This window comes from Meriones unguiculatus, chromosome 8 (assembly GCF_030254825.1).
Source record: "Meriones unguiculatus strain TT.TT164.6M chromosome 8, Bangor_MerUng_6.1, whole genome shotgun sequence".
NCBI classification, from domain to species: domain Eukaryota; kingdom Metazoa; phylum Chordata; class Mammalia; order Rodentia; family Muridae; genus Meriones; species Meriones unguiculatus.
This window is the reverse complement of record NC_083356.1, coordinates 64,007,231-64,018,261: the sequence shown is the minus strand read 5'-3', so window position 1 is coordinate 64,018,261 and position 11,031 is coordinate 64,007,231. Positions and strand designations below refer to the sequence as shown.

The window sequence follows — 11,031 nt, the reverse complement described above, 5'->3', positions numbered from 1 at the left end:
GAATATAGGGTTAGCTTAATGCCATTGGAGGCCTGGGTAGTTCATTAAGTGGTTTATCATCCATGAAATTTATCCAGAGGGAGCCTCTCTGTGGAGTTCCAAGATGGCACCAGAACCCTGTGGTGAGAGGGGTGCATACATAACAGATGTACTCTAGAGATCACCCATTAACCATGGGTGAGACTAATCCATAGCAGGCCTGAGCTGCTGTCAAGAACAATACCCTGGGACACAATTACCTCCTGAAGACCTTAGCTCTTAATGCCTTAAATGGGGCTGAATTTCAACATGGGTGCTAAAGGGAACATTCAAGCTTTTGCAGGGACTGAGCAAGGAATACAGGAGCTGAACAAACACTTGATGGGGGAGGGGAGAGGACTTGGCTTGACTGAGGACAAGATGAGAGTGTGTGGACGGGAATGATGAATGCCCAGCTATCCAGGTTGAGTGATTGTATGAGCAATGGGGTCATGTCTCCAAAGCAAATGTAGGCAGAAATTCAGGAATGTGTTGGAGGAGGGAGAAAGCAGATCCTCAACTCACTCAGACTTAATCATTTTCCCAGACAGTCCAGTGTGGTAGAACCTTTCCTTACACCTGTCACTGGCTAGTTTGCACAGCAGCCTTGGGATGCTTCCACAGGAGACCCTTATTCCACCTCTTTCAGTTTCAGCTCTTTCTTGAGCTCACATCAGGCTCACTACCAAAGCCTAATGTGCTTGCCATCAAACTGCCTCTCTTCTGTCCCCACCTTTTCGTTCTTCTAATGGGTATCTTGTCTTCTTGACTTGGGTCATGGCCTTCAGTCTCTCCTCATAGCCATCCTTCACCTTCCTTTCTGTTTGGCCGACAACTCAATGCCGGTGGCCTGAGGCCCAGAGAATTGGCTTCCAGGTCCTTAGTCAGGCTTCATGGTCATTAAGTTCCGGTCACTGAGTGAAATATTTCTCCTCTTTCCAAGAACTGCTGCTTTCTCACCAAAGAGATCTTGTTCCTTGCGGCATTGTCAGAGTGCCCCAGGCTGCTTGGCTCCCTTTCCTGGGCACTCACAATACCAGTGGGCCTCTGTCACACAGTGGCGCTGGGGGTGGGATTTGGCTTCTTCACTTTTCCTCTTGAACTCGGTCTTAGAACAGACACAGAGATGCGTATCGAGGGTTTCCTTCACGGAGGATGGCCAGGCTGCCTCCACTGTCTCTGAGTCTCCGGAGATGCTTTGGACCTCTCTGGACCCCTGAAGGCTGACAATGGCTGCACTGTGTCTGTCTTGGAGGTCTTGCAACTGCATATCTTTAGAGGATGCTACTGCTGCAGAAAGCACAACATATCCAAAGCAAGTATTAGAAGCGTAGTGCCATAGCAAGCCAGTGTCCTTCTCATGAATAATGCTGGCAAGCCTCAGTTCAAGGCCCAGCAGAAGTACCTCTGAAGTTTTGGAACAAGAAAATAACTTTAACAAATGGTTGACCGCTATCCTCATGACAGCTTCCCCCAGAGAGTCCCTGACTGCTCAGCATAGAGTATCTGACACAGCTCTGAGGACCTGCCCACTCTGAAGGTTTCAAAACTGGACTGTCCCTCAGCTTCCTGTTTTATAGTCAAGTAAACTGAGATTAGTACTGCGGTGGCCAAGATTTTTCATTTTTGCCAGCACAAGTAAGAGATGTGTGTGCACATGCTTGTACTATGTGGTCATGTACTACTGGATGGGGATTTCCAAGGTGGTCAGAGCTTTTAGACTTAGGAGTTTGTGAGAGCTGGCTCAACGGCAGGCTGTGCCCTTAGGCCATCCAGGAAAGGCTGTGTCCATAGGCCATCCAGGGTAGGACTGTTAGATGGTTTTCAGAGTAAACAAAAAAAGATTAAGGCACAGCCTCCTATGGTCCCAGGGATGCTAGGCTCCACTGAGGTCACTGTGTACCACCTATTAAATATCTTAAGCACAGCCTTGGCTATATTAGTCTATGAGTGTTTCCGCAGCCCCAGAAATGGAGGTTGCATTTTGGTAATTTGAGGCTTGAAAAAGAGTTTATTCCTTCCAGCTTATTTTAGTTCCTTTTCTCATTGTTGAGTGATTAAGTTGCTTGACAAAAAGCAACTTAAAGGTGGAGGTGTTTGGTTTGGGCTTACAGCTGTCCTGGTAATGATGTGGCGGCAAGAGCATGAGGAGATGGTCACATTGCATGGGAAGCCAGGTGTCAAAGAGGGGTTTACGCTGGGGCTTGGCTCACTTTCTTCTTTTTATTCATGTCCATTTAGGGTGGGTGTTCCCTCTTCAGTAAAACCATTCTAGAAAATGCCTCATAGACATGACCACAGATGGATTTCCATGGTGATTCAAAACCTAGCCCAGGTGACAATGAGCACCGACCATCACACAGCTTCTGTTTAGCTTCACTTTACAGACTATGAAGTCCAAGGCATGAACCTGTGCGAATGTGCACCTGAATGGGTGAGTGTGTGAGACAATAGAAGCTGGCTGGATGGTGGGCCGCCCACCATTCTCTGGGTGGGTAGACGTGTGTAGAGAAGAGGGCACCACATGCTGTGGGATGGAGGGGTGGAGGTGGCTTGTGCTCTTTATGCTCACAGGTATTGCTTTCCCTCTGCCAGCTGGCAGTGGCGCTGACCTGGTGGTCTCAGTTCTTCAGGACTCTAGCAAGGTGGTCTGGAAGGTGAGTGAGAGGAGGCAGTGGAGAGGAAGAGGGGGAGGTTTGCCTCCTTAGTGATTTGACTCATGGCTGTAACTTATCAGCACACTGACAGAATTTTTGTCTTTCACTCAAACCAACCTTTTGTTGAATGCCTGGGTGAAAAGTATGACACACTCACATAATCAAAACTGTACTGTGGGAAAAGAGAAAAATCAGTCTTTATTATGTGAGCAATTTTATATTCCTGAAAGCTAGAGAGTATAATTTAAAGCACAGTCTAAAGTCTAAATAGACTTAGCATATTGATTGAATGATCTTTGTGGGTGTGTGCACATGCATGTGTGAGTGAGAGAAAGAGTGAGTGTGAGAGAGAGAGGCAGAAGGGGGAATGGGAATCTGAGTAGTAGTATGGGCACGAATAGAGTGTCCTCCCAGGCAGGGGCACTGTTTTCACCTCTGATCCTCAGCAGGCCCAGCACCTTGTAGGACACATCCTGGGTACATTGAAGGGGTGACTCAGAAAAGGCTGCATGGGCTGTGGGCGTGGCGCCTCTGAGCCAGTCTTTGGGGGAAGCTGTGTGACTTTCTGTCAGTCGCAGCAAGGCTGCTAGCTTTGAGCATATAGAGTGTATACAGTCCTCAGCTTCTCCATCTACCTCTAACTTCTCAGCAACTCACTCCCTCTAGACTAGAGCAATCTCTCTCTCAGCATTCTTCAATCGAACCACTGTTAGAAACCACCAGTCCTCCTTCATCCACTGTCATGTGATCTGTGTCCTTGTAGTCCAACGTGAATTCTGCAGCCAGCCTCTCTCTATACATTAACTCCCTGCCCTTGTCCTGCTGTGTAGACTGCATAGTTTCGGGTCTGGCTGAGTCCAGCCACTTGCTGACCGTCCATCCCCCGTCTCAGCAGCCACCCACACCCTGCAGCACAGACGGAGAAATACAAATACATGTCAATTTTGCTTTCAAATTCCCATGTGTATTACTGCTTACTGAAAACCCAACTGTATTCTCCCATCCACTGTCTCCTCTTTTGCATTTTCACTCTCCTTATCATCCCTCATCCTTTGACATGGCTCCTGCTCTCACCTAGAAAATAAGAAAATCGGAAGAGGGCTTCAGTAGACCCCTGTGACCATGTCTGCTCCTCTACAGCCACCAATCCCACATCCTGCCTGCCGCTGGCAGAAGAACACCTATACCCTGATGTCCGGAGCCTGTGGGGAGTTGTCTCCAAGGCAGACAGAGTTGGCAGCTGTGATTTAGTAGAGGCTCCAGAGATGGGAAGATTATCTGGGTGACTCAAAGATGAGAAAACCCTCAGAGGAGAGAAGTGAAAGGTGGTGTATGCGTGGCGAGCTGAGACTTGCCTCCATGGTTGGCATTGAACTTGAGGAGAGGGGCCAAGAGGCAGGTAGTAGTCAGGCTTTGGGTAGCAGCAACACAAGAAGTCACTCTTCTGGAGCCTCCAGAAGAAACGAAGCCCACCTGGATTTTAGGAATTGTAGCCTTCAGAATTGTAAGATAATAAATTTGTATTGTTGTCTAATCGTGGGACAGGGTCTTGTTTTACAGCCTTGGCTGGCTTGGACCTTGCTGTGTAGTCCACATACCATTTAACTTTGGTTCCCTCTGCCTCAGCCTCGTGAGTACTGGGATAGTATATAGGTATTACCATGCTGGGTTTGTGTTTCTGTTAAGGCACTAAATTTGTCCTGATTACACATTTAAAATCAGTGGCTTCTCCTGTACTCCAGCCAATAATTCCCCCTTTACATTGGCAAATTACTCTCCTCTCCTGGTTATTTCATTAACACAAAAATACAGTGGTTTTCTTTTTTTCTCTTGTCCAGAGTAAAAAAGGAAGTATAAAATCTTGAGAGTCCTTCCTGTCTCGGCTGCCATGGGAGAGCAGCAGCCATGGCCCTGTGCTACCCCAAGGCCGTGGGCCTCAACAAGGTCCACGGGCCTCAACAAGGTCCACAAGGTGACGAAGAACGTCAGCCAGCCGAGGCACAGCCGGCGCCGCGGGTGCCTCACCAAGCACACCAAGTTCGTGTGAGACATGATCAGGGAGGTGTGCGGCTTCGCCCTGTCCGAGCGGCGAGCGGCGCACCGTGGAGCTGCTCAAGGTGTCTAAGCACAAGCGCGCGCTCAAGTTCATCAAGAAGAGTGTGGGCACGCACATCCACGCCAAGAGGAAGCGGGAGGAGCTGAGCAACGTGCTGGCAGCCTTGAGGAAGGCGGCGGCCAAGAAGGACTGATACCCCCTCCCCCAATAAACGTTGTGCCACGCGCGCACACACACACACACACACACACACACACGCACACAAAATCTTGAGAGTCTACTTTGTTCTTGCTTGGAGTCTGATTCTCTGCCATGAAGACTCTGTCTTCATTCTCATTCTCTGTTAAACACACAGAAATCAGAATTTTTTACTCCGCCATCCCCTGCCAAGGTCACAAATGACACGGTCGCCACATTCATCAGTCTGTTCTGGCTTGCTTTTTAACTGAGCCATTGGAGCATTCGACACCACTGCTTACTCCTCTCTTGGTGTTTCTCAGACGTTACACTCTAGTTTCCCTCCACTCTGCTGGCTCCACCTCAGCCTCTTTTGTCCTCTAAGCTCTTGGGTCTACAAATGTCAGAGTCCTGGGCATTGAGCTCATATTGCCAGTGATTCTATTCAGACTTGTGGCTAAAAAATGTCACCAAAAGACTAGTGATTCCTGGCTAGTTTTCATCATCAAGTTGACTAAAGCACCTAAGGGACATATTTTTGGATATGTTCACAAGGCTTTGTTTGTTTGTTTGTTTGTTTGTTTTTAGAGACAGCATTTCTTTGTGTAGCCTTAGCTGTCCTGGACTTGCTTTGTAGACCAGGCTGGCCTTGAACTCACAGAGATCCACCTGCCTGTGCCTCGCTGAGTGCTGGGATTACAGAAGTGTGCCACCACATTTGTAAGGCTTTCTCCAGAGAGGTTTGACTGAGGCTGGGTTCCTGAATAAACATAAAGAGAAAAAAGGAGAAAGACCTGCAGGTACTTAGCTCTCTCAGCTTCTCAGAGTCTAGATTAACTGTAACCTGCCTTGTGCTCTCACTGCCATGCCTTCCCAACCACAAAGGACCTCCAACTGTGGGCCAGATAAACCCTTCCTTCCTTAAACTGCATATGTCAGGTATTTAGTCACAGTGATGGGGAAAGTAAGAAATACAACTCCTAACCCTAACATTCTAGCCAGTGTATCCAACTGAATTTATCTATCTATTCACCGACCCAACATGCCTAACTGAGAGTCGGAGGTTTACCCTGACCTCACTGTGTCTGCACAGCCTAGTTCACACTTTTCCTCCCATAGTCTACCATAGGTCATCCCAGTGAATGTCACACTGCCCTCCTGATTTTCCAGGTGATACTTTAGAGTCATTTTTCTCTGTCACCTAGATACAACTCATCACAAACCCTTTTGTCTCTACCTTCAAAACACATTCAGAATTTGATTTTCTTCCTAATAGCATTGCCACGGTAGGCCATCTGTATCTTTCATCTGAACCAAAATAAAGCCCAGGCTGTGCTGCTCTGTTCATTTCCATGAGCTCCCACCTGACTGAGCAAAGGCTGAAGTCCTCTCAGAGCTCTATGAGCTCTTCTAGACTGGCCTCACTCAGCCTTTTATTTCTTCCTCTACCACTTGACTCCTCATGCTGCACTGTGGTCCCTTCACCACACCAAAGACCCTTCCTCCTGAGCTGCAGAGGACTTGCCTGAAGCAGAAGCTGAGCCTCAGCAGAGTCCAGAGCACACATTCCACAGCAGTGTGTGTCCATCAAAAACCAAGAACAGCCTCCCCCGACCCCAGACAGGGTCAGTCATGCCAGCAAACCCCTAAAGACAAGCCAGTCACATATACATGCTAGATACACCCTCAGTTCCACTGCTCCAGGCCTCACAGAAAGCCTGGCCCCTGTGTACCCTCCAGAAAACCCACTCCTAGCTCCAGCACACAGCCCACACCCCAGCTAGTGCCTCCAGGATGTCTGAATCTCTCAGCTAAGGGTTGGCCCATCCACGCCCCTGCAGCCAGCTCTACTGCACTTCCAAGCAGCTTTGATATGTTTAGTCACATCCCTAAATGCCACACAGACACAAAGAGATAATGGAATTCTTGAAGGTCAAGCGGTTTATTGATCTAGGTTGGCAGGAACAAGACAGGAGCTTCTAGAAGTTTCTTTCTGGGGTAGGGAGGTAGTGGCTTCATTTCTGCAGAGGCAGAATATTCGGGCCCAAAGGGGAGAAGGGACTCCTGGGCCCTCTAAAAAGCACACTATCACTTTCTGCTCCTAAACTAAATTGGATGGGGCCACACCACTGGGAAGGGCCATGAAACTGAAGAAGGGGGTGCTTATGATTTCTCAACTCCACTGCACATCTTGCTTTACTCTAGTACTTATTTATTTCTCTGGACTACAAACTTTCCCAGCTTGTGACTCCAATCACCTTGAGACAGAAGCCTGGAAGACTAACAACCAATTAAAATGCAGAAGCATCACTGACTGACTGGCATTGATTAAAATCACAGGGACACAAGCCTGTGCCTTTCCCTCAGATATATCTCAGATAATCAACCAACAGGACTTTTCCTGAGAGAAAGAGGTTCCAGAATTTTTAATTATATTTTTAAGGTTTTTTTAATAATGTGCATGTGTGTCTGTGTAAGTGATGCTGCATGATCGCAGGTGTCTGCAAAGGCCAGAAGAGGGAATAGGGTCCCCTGGAACTAGAGTTACAAGTGCTGGTGAACCATGTGGGAACTGAATCCAGGTTGGCTGTAACCCCTGAGCCATCTCTCCAGCTCTGTGCTTACTGTCTTAATGAAAGTCTCGTCTTACCATCCAAATCCTTCAAACTACATCTTCAGCCAGGCTGTCTTTTGCCTCCTAGCTCAGCTTTTCTTAGGTTTTCATGGTTTCCCTCTTACTTTTCCTACTTTATCATTATAAGCCTTTCTATACATGTTTCTTCTCTCTCTATTTTTTGTTTGTTTGTTAAGTAGTTGTTGTTTGGTTACTTGTTTGTTTATTGGCTTTTGAGACATTTCTCTATGTAGCCCTGGATATCTAGACTCACTCTGTAGACCAGATTGGCCTCAAATCCACAGAGATCCACCTGCCTCTGCCTCCTAAGTGCTGGGATTAAAGCTGTGCACCATCACCACCCAGTTCTCACTGTTATTTTTTTTAACTCTCTCTTTTATCAGCCTTTTACTTCACAGAGTGCAAGTTTCTTGTCACAGGACTATCTCATATTAGTGACTGTTATATACATGGCTTATCATGATGTGACTACTGTTATTTTTGCAGCATTTGCTGTGTAGTTGTTCCATGCCATATACCTTCAAAATGCATTTTCCTACCTAGTACTCAAAGCTACTGTATAAGATTCTTAGGCAGCTGGAACCACAGGGAACCACACGGGACACTTAGAGGCAGCATCTGAGTCATCTTCAGCCACATGAGCAAAGCCTCAGCACCTGAGAGTGTGTCTGCCTTGGTTCTGGGCCTTTTGCAATTGTCATTTCCAATCTCTGTTTTAACATTCAAGGCTTTGAGGCTTGCAAGGCTCTTCCCAGGCCTACAGAGTCAAAGAATAATTATGTCATGAACACTGGACTACCATCAGCAGAGCTTTTAAGAGTCCCTTGTAAAACCTTAAGGGCCAGTCTGAGACTCAGACACTTGATGAAAACGTTTAACAGATTCAGAGAGACAACAGAGCGAAACAGGAAAAGCCCATTTACTCAAAGCTGAGATGAGGCAGAAAGTAGAAGCAAGCTTCTGATTATTGAAACTGTGTCCTGGAAAGACTAAAAGAATTGCATCCATGACACAAGAGTGAGGTAAAAATTGGCATTCAGAAACTAAGAAAACATTTATAGAAATTATGTCCATAATAGAAATGAATACAGTAGTCATCCCTTACCCACGGGGCTCTGTTCCAACACACCTCTCTCACAGATACCCCATACAGATAATACCAAACCCTATACAGACAAGCCTATGATCAAGTTTAACTATAGGACATTAATAGTAATTTATATCATGATAGAGTGATTATAATGGCATGCTGTAGTCAAAATTGTTGGAGTATCCAGTGTCTCCTTCAAAATACTGTTTTGATTTACCCCCACTATTATGATACCAGGAGATGATGGAGTGTCTGTATGTTAGGGCAAAGCAAAGTGAATGAGGAGAATAATGTGAGGTAGCATTAGGCTCCTATCAAAGGTTTACTTAAGACCCACATGTTGGTATCCCTATTGTCAACCTAATCACTGAGATGGCTTACTACATGACTAAAGAGTAGGTACTATATACAACATGAATACTCTGGACAAAGGGTCTTGTCTGGGGCAGGACATGAGAACAGCATGTGACCTCATTATACCCTTTAGATGGGTGTACAATTTAAAACTCATAAGTTACTTATATCTGGAATTTTCCATTAAAAATTTTCAGACTGTGAGGAGTAGGGATAACTGATGCTGTAGCAAAAGTGCAAGTGAGAACAACTATAGTGTTTCGCTAGAACAGGTGGACATAGTAGCTTTGAGAACAGTCTCCCAGGACACAGACTAAGGAGACAGAGACAAGAAACAGAGGAAAGATAAAAGCAGAGAATCAACCCAAGAAGTTAAACACCAAACAGGAGTTCACTAAAGAAAGGAGAACAGAATAGGAGACTTCCTTCCTTCCTTCCTTCCTTCCTTTCTTCCTTCCATTTTTTAAGATACTAAAGAACAGGGCGCTGGAGAGATGGCTCAGCAGTTAAGAGCAATGCCTGCTTTTCCAGAGGTCCTGAATTCAATTCCCAGCAACAGATGGTGGCTCACAACCATCTGTAGCAGAATCTGATTCCCTCTTCTGGTGTGCATGAAAACAGAGCACTCATATACAATAGATAGATAGATAGATAGATAGATAGATAGATAGATAGATAGATAGATAGATAGATAGATAGATAGATAGATGATACTAAAGAACAAATCCAATGGGCTGGAGAAATGACTCAGTAGCTAAGAGCACACATTGCTCTGAAGACGTTACAATCTCAGCATCTACATCAGGTGGTTTACAAAGGCCAGTAACTCTAGCTCCAGATAATACAATGCCCTGTTCTGGTCTCTGCAGGCAACAGCACTTACATGCACATATCCACACACAGAAATTTAAAATAAAGCAAAACTTTAAAATAAGCAAAGTCATGTGTGTGTGATTGTTTAAATCTGAAATTTCCCCCATAGGATCATATTTTGTCCCCAGTGATGCTGATTTGGGAAAGGGTGGGGCATAGCTGGTTGAGGTGGATTACCGGGAGTGTGACACTTTGAGCGTTACAGCTTGGCTCCAACATCTGGTCTCATTCTCTATTCCCTATGTGCTATGATGTGAAGAAGAAAAGTTTCATTGCCAGGGATAGAAACACTTTTGACATGCCTTCTTACCACTATGGACTGATACCCCTTGAAACAATGAGTCAAAATCACATATTCCTGGACTTCCTCTCCAAATCCTGCTGTAGCCACTGTTGCAATCACAGTGCTGGAATGAAAGATACATCAGGAGCAGCTGACAGCACAGCCCTCACCACTCAAGAAAGAAGAGCCTGGAGCTGGGGAGATGAGAGTCCAGTGCTTCTCACAGAGATACCCCAGGACCACAGTAGAGGCTCTGTGGGGGCAGACCTTGCCTCATATGGTCGTAGTTGGTATATGTGGGGTGTCAGTGCTGAACCTCCATTTCTTAGACTAGGTCATGGGGACTCCCTTTAGGGAAAATATTTACAAAAGCAGAAAAAAAAAAAAAAACACCAAAAGTTCAAAAGCCACTCTGTTGTCAGCTAATGATACCCCACCCCCAGGTGAAACAAGACAAATGTAATTGTCATATCTGCCAGGATGTTTCCAAAGAGGGCCACTGTTGATATGATGCTCTCCATGCCTTCTGCCTGGGTGTCAATAGACTTTCTCTGTGAAATTGTGCCCTGCCCCCATCCAACCTAGGAGGCCATCCTCTGGGACCTAAAGGACCCAGTGTATTCTCTCACTGTCGTGTTACAGCACACACTATCAGTTTTGGCACATCCAACCTCATCCTGCAGGCCAACTTGGTGTGTGGAGTGTGATCCTTATTGGTACATGGTGTGCTGTCTTCTAACCCAGACTCCTGAGACCCCATTTCATCTCCTGAACAGGAAGCCTTTTGGGGCAATGTCTTGAGCATCTCTTGTCCATATGTCACCCTCAACTCCAGTGTGTCCAGAAAGCAGTCTGCTATCTATTCTAAATGTTCAAGTCCCTCTGTGT

General features: G+C 46.1%; 1 pseudogene; it reads left to right on the top strand.

The window, feature by feature from the left end:
- Positions 1-4,563: 4,563 nt before the first annotated feature.
- Positions 4,564-4,946, top strand: LOC110560320 (large ribosomal subunit protein eL36-like; annotated as a pseudogene).
- Positions 4,947-11,031: the final 6,085 nt, after the last annotated feature.